Below are 10,354 nucleotides of genomic sequence, written 5' to 3'. Positions count from 1 at the left end.
AGAAAGAAAGAAAGAAAGAAAGAAAGAAAGAGAAGAAAGCCATGGTTTTAAATATCCCTTTGCTGGGGATGAGAGGTAAACACCCTAACAGTTTGGGGACAGCCATTGCTCTGGTCCCTAGCTTTAAGGAGCCCGTTCACCCACTGTTAGAATTCATGCTGAGTTTTGGTTGGGGGTGTTATTGTAGTTGTTTTCTTTTGGGCTGTCATAGAAATTGAGTCAGCCAGGCCTGCAATTCCAGTTTCTCAGGAGGCTGAGGCAAGATAATTTCAAGTTTAAGGCCTGCCTGGAAGACTTCCTGTCAAACACGCGGAAAGGATGGTGGATGAAAAGAAGAAATGAAAAGGAAGGGAAAGACGCTCCTAGGTATGGTGGAGAAGGCCACTCTCCATAAGAGGAAGAGAGCAGGCAGAAACCTCAGGAAATTCCAGAGTGAGCATGACCCTGAGCCAGGCCGTGGGAAAAGAGGGGGGAGGGGAGATCCAGGAGACCAAGATGCCTAAGGAGCAAAAAAGGCACCAGCATAGCCAAAATGGCGGAATTCTATATGAACAGCGACTGGGGAAAGAGCAGGAGAAGGGCGAGGTGTGGCAGCCAGGGGCATCTAGCCACTGGTCTTGGGTTCAAGAACTAACAGATGGGTTAGAGTTCAGGGCAGAGTGCTCACCTCGCCTGTGTGAAACCCTAGTCAATCCCTAAAGCCCCAATGGCATGTGGGAGGCAGGAGGCGAATCAAGCAGGAACTGTAGCTCTGAATTCTTGAAAGGCTGTGAAGAAACGCAAATGGGGCAGCCTTCTAAAAGTGCCCGGAGTGAAATCAAAATAATATGCTCATGATGTAAAGAATTCCTTTAGTAAGGCTGGAGAGATGGCTCACCGGCTGCTCCTGAGTTTGACCTGAGTTTGTTTCTGAGCAGTAGCGCTGGGCTGTTCGTAGTGGCCTGTAACTCCAGCTCCTGGTGCTTGCACGTCCCTTTCTGGTCTCCATGGGCGCCTGTACACAGACACTCCCAGACTACAGGTACACAAGAATAAAACACTCTGTGTGGTGGTGGTGCACGCCTTTAGTCCCAGCACTTGGGAGACAGAGGCAGGCGGATCTCAGTGAGTCTGAGGCCAGCCTGGTCTATATAGTGAGTTCCAGGACAGCCAGGACTACACAGAGAAACTCTGTCTCAAACAAAATAAAAACAAAAAAGATTAAAACAGATATTTCAAAAAAGCATCCCTTTAGGTTTTTCCTTCTGTTCATCTCTTGGTTTTCATTATGAAACGTTATGCATAGGAGTCACTTTGTTGGTTGTTTCTTTGGACAGGATCTTCCTCTGCAGCCTAGGCTAGCCTGAACTTCACATGATCCAGGCTGACCTTGCTGCAACCCTCCTGCCTCAGCCTTGCTGGATCCTGTGCCCAGAACGTCTCGCCTCTGCGTCCTGTCTCCATAGAAACAGTAGAATTACCGTCAGTGCTGCCACACTCAGCATTTGTAGTTGTTGTTGTTGTTTTGAGCCAGTCTCTCTGTGTAGCCCTGGCTGTCCTGGAACTATATAGACCAGGCTGTCCTCAAACTCACAGAGATCTGCCTGCCCAGTGCTGGAATTAAAGGCATACGTAAGACACGTCTTGCCACATCCAGGTTTTGTTTGTTTGTTTGTTTGTTTTGTTTTTCGAAACAGGGTTTCTCTGCAAAACAGTTGTGGACCAGCCTGGCCTTGAATTTACAGAGATCCACCTGCCTCTGCCTCCCAAGTGTTGGGGTTAAAGGTGTACACCACCACCGCCTGGCCACATACAGTTTAATATGAATTCTGGGAATTCAAACTCAGAGCTTCATACTTGTACAGCAAGAGCTTTACCCACTAAGCCATTTGTCCAGGGTGTGTGTGAGTGTGTGTGTGAGTGTGAGACTGTGTATGTGTGTGTGAATGTGTTATATTTATGTATTTGCTTGAGTGTGAGTGTGTGCATGTGTGTGCATGTGTGTTGGAGTGTGAGACTGTGTGTGTGTGAATGTATTATATTTATGTATTTGCTTGAGTGTGAGCGTGTGCATATGTGTGTGCGTGTGTGTTGGAGTGTGAGACTGTGTGTGTGTGAATGTATTATATTTATGTATTTGCTTGAGTGTGTGAGTGTGTGCCTAGGCACAAGTCCACACACATACTGTGGCACCTGTCACGTAGAGGTCAGAGGTCACCTATAAGGACTAATTCTCCTTCTGTCACATTGGTCAATAACCTCAGGCAATCAGTCCTGGCAGACAAATACCTTTACCTACTCAGCCATCTCTGTAAAACATTCATAAAAACATGTAAAGCTTTAAGATAGCATGAAAGCCTTTGAGGAAAAACCATAAACTAGGTATGCTGGAGCACGTCTGTAATCCCAGGATATGGGAGTTGGAGGCAGAAGAATCAGGAGATTCAAGGTCACCTTTGACGACAGTGGTCCCTGCCTGTAACTTCAGCACTCGGGGAGGCTGTGGCAGGAGGATCTTGAACTCAAGGTACCCTTGCCTGAGAGACCCTGCTACAGGAAGGAGAAGGAGGGAGAGGGAGCTGGAGCATGGGGGGTGGAGTGGTGAAGGAAGGTGTTGCAGCTATAGCTTGGGAGTGACAAGTTATATTCAATTTTTAAAATACTGGAACTAGTCGGGCGTGGTGGTGTACACTTTTATCCCAACACTTGGGAGGTAGAGGCAGGCGGAACTCTGCAAGCTTGAGGCCAGCCTGATCTACAAAGCAAGTTCTAGGACAGTCAGAGCTATCACATAGAGAAACCCAGTCTTGAAAGCCAAACAAAAAATAAAAACAAAAACAATTGAAACTCGGCCTTTGAACTCGTCTCCGTTTCCCAAGTGCTGGGATTACTGTTGTGCACCACCATGCTTGGTTAGAGAATTTTTCCTTAGATTTGGAGGCAGACATTTATCATTCGGTACAAGCAGTCATTCCTCAGCGTGCTGTATGCATTTCAGAGCAAGAACAGTTCTGGGCTCCAGGAAGGGACGACGGTGGGCTGGGGCGCCGCCTAGCGGGCTACTGCGGAATCCCGGCCCAGTGCTTGGGACCCCAAGGTCATGGCGAGTCTAGAAGTCTTATTAGAAAGCAATCTCCTGCATTCTAATAGGACTTAGCACCTGATTCCTGAATTGTAAAAGCTTGTGTGGCTTGCCAGGTGCCCAAAACCATTTGATAATGACTGTGTTTGCTTCCTGAAGATCCAATCTTTAGGGTCCAATTAAAAGCACGGGACCGTGTTATTAAGTCATTATGGAGAACATGACTAAGGACAATGGGTGAGGAGAGAGTCTCCCCTCGAGAAGGGACTTTCCTCTATTTACATTCTTGATAATTAGGGCCTCAGGTTCAGTGACCTACTTCCTCCGTCATCCTGAGTCCTGTGAACCGAGCTCCAGGCCGCCATTCCTCTCATCACCACCAGGAGTCGCCCTCTCCCACGGAACAGCTCTCACATACCTAAGGCAGCGCGGGGCACAAGCAAGGGACTGTGGCTTTGGCCTAAGGTCCAGCATCCATGTTCTCTGGTCTCAGTAAAAGGTAGGCAGGGTGATTTCAGGGCCCTCAGCGCCTGTGGAGGAAGGTCGGAGACGCACCGTTGAGCCATGGGGTTTCCTAATGGGAAGGGAAGAAGAAAGGCTGTTATGGTTTGGGGATTCCTCTCCCACTATGGTCTGATCTAGAAGACAGGTAGCAAGGAGACCGGGACAAGACGCTTGGCTGGCAGTTCTGAACTGCGGACAGATTCCTAAACAGGATCATATAACATTCGTGTGACAGTGGGAGAATGTGAAGGGGGAGGGTTGCGCGGTGCCTGGAAAGCGGGGCTAGGGAGAATATTAGCCCCCTCTGGAAGATAGACGCGGGAGAGGATCCAGCGGAGTGAGAGAGGCTGGTTAAAGTTATCTGCAGAAGACAGTCTTCAGTTCTCTGTGTTTGCCAAGGGGATTGTTGTCCACAGACATACAGAATGGCAGACAGGACACGGTGCCTTCCCTTTAGGCCTAGTGGTTGCTGAGGGGCAGGAGAGTATCCAGATAAAGGGCCTTTCAGAGAGTCCAAGGCTTGCAGAGCTGAGGGCATTCCGCAGGATAAGAACTCGCTGCGCAGCTACCAGAGCTAACACTCAGGATCCTGCCATGTGTTGTGAGCCAGGTTTGGCTGTGAACTCTACAGAAACCAGTGCTGCCATTTCTAGAGCTTACAGCGCCCTGGATGCGGTGCAGGGTAGCCCTGGAACAAGCCCGTGAGCTTGATTGCCACGGAGCCTTGAGCGGAGGGGTTGGGGGCTGCTGGAGAAAGTTCTACGCTGTGGCCTGCAGGAAGGAGAGGACAAAGAGAGTGTAAAAAATAACCAGTGGGAAGCCCCACCCCAGCCTCAAGCAGGCTTCCTGAATACAGGGCTACCTCCTGTCTGAGCAGAATCTGGGTCAATGGATTGAGCTAAAAGACTAGCAAGGCCGAACTGTGGGCCAAGTGTGGTGTTGCACACATAGAATCCCAGCTCACAGGATTGGGGCCAGCCTGGGCTACATGAGACTTTATCACACACACACACACACACACACACACACACACACACACACACACACACGTGCGCGCCTCAGACCCAGGAAACAAACAATGATACTCTGAGAGGAATAGCCCCAGAAAAGAGCTGAAGTGCAGGGCGGGAAGGGCTAGGCTTTGTGGGGAGGGTCATTCATTTGAAAAGAGACAGGTCCTTTTTAAAAAAGAAGACTAAAAACGTGCTTATATATGTCCGTGTGTGTCGCGTACGTGTGTCACAGCGTCACAGCATGCATGTGGCAGTCAGAGGTCAACGTGCTGAGGTCAGTTCTCTCCTTGTACTACATGGTTCCAGGGGATCCAGCTTGGATCACCAGGTAAGCACTTTTACTCATCTGCCCAAGATTTTTTTTTTAGGTTTATTTGTGTTATCTTAAAGTGTGTATATGTGTGTGTGGGGGGGTATGTGCATACTCAAGCAATTACCTGTAGAAACCAGAGGTGTCAGATATCCCTGGAGTTGGAGTTACAGGCAGCTGTGAGCTGCCTGACATGGGGACTTGGAATCCATGTCGGGCCCTCTGGAAGAATAGTATGTGCTCTTAACCCCTAAGCCGCACCCCTAGTCCCTCCAACATTGTTAAAAAGTGTGATGTGTGTAAGCTAGAGGCTTCCTCCTTTTTCTCTCTTAAGGGAAGGGGTAGGAGAGTTGAGACATTCTCACCCCCCCCCCCCTCAGCCCCGAGACAGAGTTTCTCTGTGCATCAGCCCTGGCTGTCCTGGAACTCATTCTGTAGACCTAACTGGCCATGAACTCACAGAGGTTCGCCTGTCTCTACCTCCTGAGTGTTAGGATTAAAGGCACGCACCTCCACTGCCTCATGAGTTGAGATATCCTTACATAGCTCTGGCTGACTTCAACTCTTTATGTAGCCAAAGTCGGCCTTGAATTCCTGAATCTCCTGCCTCTACTTGCCAAGTGCCAATTATAGCTGTATAATATCATGCTTCAACTTTTTTTTAAATTGATTTTTATTGAGTTCTACATTTTTCTCTGCTCCCCTCCCTGCCCCACCCCTCTCCCCTTCAATCCTCCCCTCTACTTCCCATGTAGATTAGATCTATGTAAGTCTCTCTTAGTGTCCGCATTGTTGTCTAAATTCTCTGGGATTGTGGTTTGTAGGCTGGCTTTCTTTGCTTTATGTTTAAAAACCACCTATGAATGAGTACATGTGATAATTGTCTTTCTGGGTCTGGGTTACCTCACTCAAAATGATGTTTTCTAGCTCCACCCATTTTCCTGAAAAATTCAATCTGTCATTATTTTTTCTCCTGTGTAGTACTTCATTGTGTAAATGTACCACATTTTCCTTATCCATTCTTTGGTTGAGGGGCATTTAGGTTGTTTCTAGGTTCTGGCTATGACAAACAAAGCTGCTATGAACATAGTTGAGCACGTGTCCTTGTAGCACAATTGAGCATCCTTTGGATATATACCCAAGAGTGATATTTCTGGGTCTTGAGGAAGGTTGTTTCCTAATTTTCTGAGAAATCACCACACTGACATCTAAAGGGGTTATACCAGCTTGCATTCCCATCAGCAATGCAGAAGTGTTCCCTTTTCCCCACAACCTCTCCAGCATAAGTTGTTATCAGTGTTTTTGGTCTTGGTCATTCTTACAGGTGTAAGATGGAATCTCATAGTTGTTTTGATTTGCATTTCTCTGATGACTAAGGATATTGAAGATTTCCTTAAGTGTCTTTCAGCCATTTTAGATTCCTCTGTTGAGAGTTCTCTGTTTAGGTCTGTGCTCCATTTTTTTTATTGGATTATGTGATCTTTTGGTGTCCAATTTCTTAAGTTCTTTGTATATTTTGGAGATCAGACCTCTGTCTGATGTGGTGTTAGTGAAGATCTTTTCCCATTCTGTAGGTTGTCATTTTGTCTTGTTGACCGTGTCCTTTGCTTTACAAAAGCTTTTCAGTTTCAGGAGGTCACAATTATTAATTGTTTCTCCCAGTGTCTGTGCTGCTGGGGTTCTATTTAGGAAGTGGTCTCCTGTGCCAGTGCGTTCAAGTGTACTTCCCACTTTCTCTTCTATAAGGTTCAATGTGGCTGGCTTTATGTTGAAGTCTTTGATCCATTTGGACTTGAGTTTTGTGCTTGGTGATAGATATGGGGCTATTTTCATTCTTCTACATGTTGATATCCAGTTATGCCAGCACCACTTGTTAAATATGCTTTCATTTTTCCATTTGGTATTTTTTTGCTTCTTTGTCAAAAATCAGGTGTTCGAAGATGTGTGGATTGATATCCAGGTCTTCTATTTGGTTCCATTGGTCCTCCTGTCTGTTCTTATGCCAATACCAGGCTGTTTTCAGTACTGTAGCTCTGTAGTAGAGTTTGAAGTCAGGGATTGTGATGCCTTCAGAAGTTCTTTTATTGCACAGGATTGTTTTGGCCATCCTGGGTTTTTTGCTTTTCCATATGAAGTTGAGTACCGTTCTTTCAAGGTCTGTGAAGAATTTTGCTGGGATTTTGCTGGGCATTGCATTGAATATGTTCAACCTTTTTTCTTATGTGTTTGTTTGTTTTTGAGACAGGGTCTCATGTAGCTCAGGCTGGCCTAAAACTCACTGTGTAGCTAAGAATAACCTTAAATTTATCGGCCTGATTTTATATGATGTTGGGAATCAAACCCAGGGCTTCATGCATGGTAGTCAAGCATGCTGCAAACTGAGCTCCGGCTCAGCCCCTTCTTTTCCTGTATCTTAAGAATGTCTTCTCTCCAGGCAGTGGTGGCGCACTCCTTTAATCCCAGTACTCAGGAGGCAGAGGCAGGTGGATCTCTGTGAATTTGAGGCCAGCCTGATCTACAGAACTAGTTCCAGGACAGCCAGGGCTGTTACACAAAAACCCTGTCTCAATTTAAAAAAAAAAAAAATGTCTTCTCGAAGTCAGAAGGTGGTGCACACCCTTAATCCCAGCACTTGGGAGGCAGAAGCAGGCAGATCTCTGTGAGTTCTAGGCCAGCCTGGTCTTCAGAGTGAGTTTCAGTATACATTGGGGGCTGTCACACAAAGAAACCCTATCTTGACATTGAAGGAGCTGGAGAGATGGTGTGGCACTTAGAGGTCATTGCTGCTTCTACAGGGACCCGAGCTCAGTGCCACCCACATTGGCTGACTCACAGCTGCCTGTCACTCCTGCTCCAGGTTCAGGGTGCCTCAAAGGCAGCTAAAACATGTTCACAGACCTGTGCAGACATATGGAAAACAAACACATTAAATAAGTCTTTTTAAAGATGTGTATGAGTGTTTTGCCTACAGGCATGTAAGTGTATCACACATGTACAGTGCCTGAGGGGGTCAGAAGAGGGTGTTGGGCCCCTGGAGCTGTAGTCACAGATGGTTGTGAGCTGCCACGTGGGTGTTGGGAACAGAACCTGGGTTCTCTGAAAGAGCAGCAAATTTTTTTTAACTTCCTGCTCCATCTCTAGAGCCCCCAAAATAAATCTTTTTAAAACTTTTTAAAACAAAGTCAAGAGTAATGGAGGAAGACACGAGATATCATTTCAGATCTCCACATGCGTGTGCACATGTGCTGCACCACACACATGCAAAATACATAGGCAGGCACACACACATGCATGCACACACATGCAAAATGCGTAGGCAGGCACACACATGCATACACACACATGCAAAATGCATAGGCAGCCGCTCACACACACATGCATATACACAACACAAAATGCATAGGTAGGCACACACACATGCATACACACACATGCAAAACGCATAGGCAGGCGCCCACACACAGGCATATACACACACACGCAAAGTGCATAGGCAGGCACTCACACATGCACTCACACTTGCAAACCACACAGTCAGGCACGCACACATGCATACACACATGCCTACTTTTGTTTTATTTTGTTGTTGTATTCTTCCAAGACTTACTAAAGCTCTCAGTCTCTTCTAATCAGTTTCTGAAGAAGACATTCTAGAAGCACAGGGCAAGCCTAGTGTTAGCCAGTGGGAAGCAGTAAGGAGCCTGGGCTGCAGAAGTAGGGCAGTCTGACTCTGAGACGGCAGTAAAAATCACGTGGTGTCCATTAGAGGCATGGTGGGAAGTCATACAGGGCTTCGAGCCCAGCTGGGACTTGGCCAGCTCCACGGAGGGTCATACAGGGCAGGGCAGGGCAGGGGAGTGACACAGAGATGTACCACCTTGCATGGCAGAGGCAAGCAGGGCGGTGCCAACCTGTGCTCTTTAATCCAGGGGCCGAAACCTTGACTCTGGAGAATCTGACTGAACCCAGAGAACTACCCTGGAGAAAAGCTGGAAGACAAAGTCATTGCACCCTAAGCTTTCTGTCCACTTTTGGGGGAGCTGGAGCAAGGCTTGCCTCCAGCCTCTGCGGCCACAGTGATAAGTGAGCATGAGCCGGGAGAGCAGGGAACACAGCCTCCCTAGGGAGTTGTCCCTTTGTCTGTTGACCATCAAATACGTCATTAGTCAGCGTCATTTGTCAGCTGAGTCCTAGGCCTGGGAGGACAAAGGTGTGGGAGGGAAATGGGCCACTAGCAGCTTGTACAAAACCACCCTCTCGACTCATCAGGACACTCTGCCCCCCTCTCCTTGAGGCAGACCACATCCCTCTGGGACTGGCATTGGCTTGAACCCAGTGGAAGAAGGAGTTCAATGGGCCACTGTGTCTCCACTGGAACAACTTAGACTCTGGCTCCTCACCCCATGGTCTGGCCTTGGGCCTGGCTCCCCATTCCCAGGCCCTGCCTTTAGAGCATTGGCTTCTTTATGCTGGAAATCCACACCTCCTGTTTTGTTTTCCTTTACTGATTTTTTTTTATTGATTGATTGACTTCTGTTTTGTTTTGGGACAGGGTCTCATGAAGCCCACGCTGACCTTTAACTTGTTATAGTCTTGAACCTCCTGCCTCTGTTTACCAGCTCCTGGGGTTGCAGAGGTACACCATTTTGCCTTACTGACTGACTCTGACTTAAAACAAAATCAAAATCTGTTGGGTGCGTTAGTACTCATTTTTAATCCTGACATTCAGGAGACAGAGGCAGGCAGATTTCATGAGTTCATGACTACCCTGTTCTACATAGCGAGTTCCAGGCCATCCAGGGTTACACAGTGAGTTCCTGTGTCAAAAACCATGACAACAGCTGACCTGAACCAGCAAGGATAAGAGACTGGGTGTCAAATGGGAGGACTAAGATGAGAAATAAAGAAGACAAAGCAACGGCTGGGTCAGGAGGTCTCCCATAAGCGGCTGACTTATGTCAAGCAAGTTTATTGCTATTCACAGTGGGGAAGGGGACAAGGTCAGCAGGGAGCTGTCGGACAATGCTGGCAAAGAGACACTGGGTACCTCCGGCACTGCTGTCTTAGGCTGATAGCCACAGCAGAAGGGAAAGAATCAGGTCCCCAGAAGCTGCAGCCTTGACTTCTTTGAAGCCCTGTCTCCAGCCCTGGACCAGCCTTGAGAGGCTGGACAAGGACACAGAACTAAAGCTCCCTTTGTCCTTTCATCAGGGCCTCTGCGAAAGTCTCGGGTCAGTGTAGCTGCCCACAAGCAGCAACAACAATAACAAAAGCAAAGCAAACATAGTTTTCTTAAGAAAAAGTGGGAGAAGCCAGGCGGTGGTGGCGCACGCCTTTAATCCCAGCACTTGGGAGGCAGAGGCAGGCGGATCTCTGTGAGTTCGAGACCAGCCTGGTCTACAAGACCTAGTTCCAGGACAGGCTCCAAAACCACAGAGAAACCCTGTCTCGAAAAACCAAAAAAAA

This window comes from Alexandromys fortis, unplaced genomic scaffold, assembly GCF_014885135.2.
Source record: "Alexandromys fortis isolate MF-2015 unplaced genomic scaffold, M_Fortis_MF-2015_v1.1 scaffold_397, whole genome shotgun sequence".
In the NCBI taxonomy this organism is placed as follows: Eukaryota; Metazoa; Chordata; class Mammalia; order Rodentia; family Cricetidae; genus Alexandromys; species Alexandromys fortis.
This window is presented reverse-complemented; position numbering follows the sequence as displayed.